We start from the raw sequence: 237 nt of genomic DNA, 5'->3' as shown, positions 1-237 counted from the left end.
ACCTTCCTCTTGAGAAATCTGTATGCAGGTCAGGAAGCAACAGTTAGAACTGGACATGGAACAACAGACTGGTTCCAAATAGGAGAAGGAGATCGTAAAGGCTGTATATTGTCACCCTGTTTATTTAACTTATATGCAGAGGACATCATGAGAAACGCTGGGCTGAAAGAAGCATAAGCTGGAATCAAGATTGCCAGGAGAAATATCAATAACCTCAGATATGCAGATGACCCCACC

The sequence above is a fragment of the Bison bison genome, unplaced genomic scaffold (assembly GCF_000754665.1).
Source record: "Bison bison bison isolate TAMUID 2011002044 unplaced genomic scaffold, Bison_UMD1.0 scf7180017864244, whole genome shotgun sequence".
In the NCBI taxonomy this organism is placed as follows: Eukaryota; Metazoa; Chordata; class Mammalia; order Artiodactyla; family Bovidae; genus Bison; species Bison bison.
Note: the sequence above shows the minus strand (reverse complement) of the source record.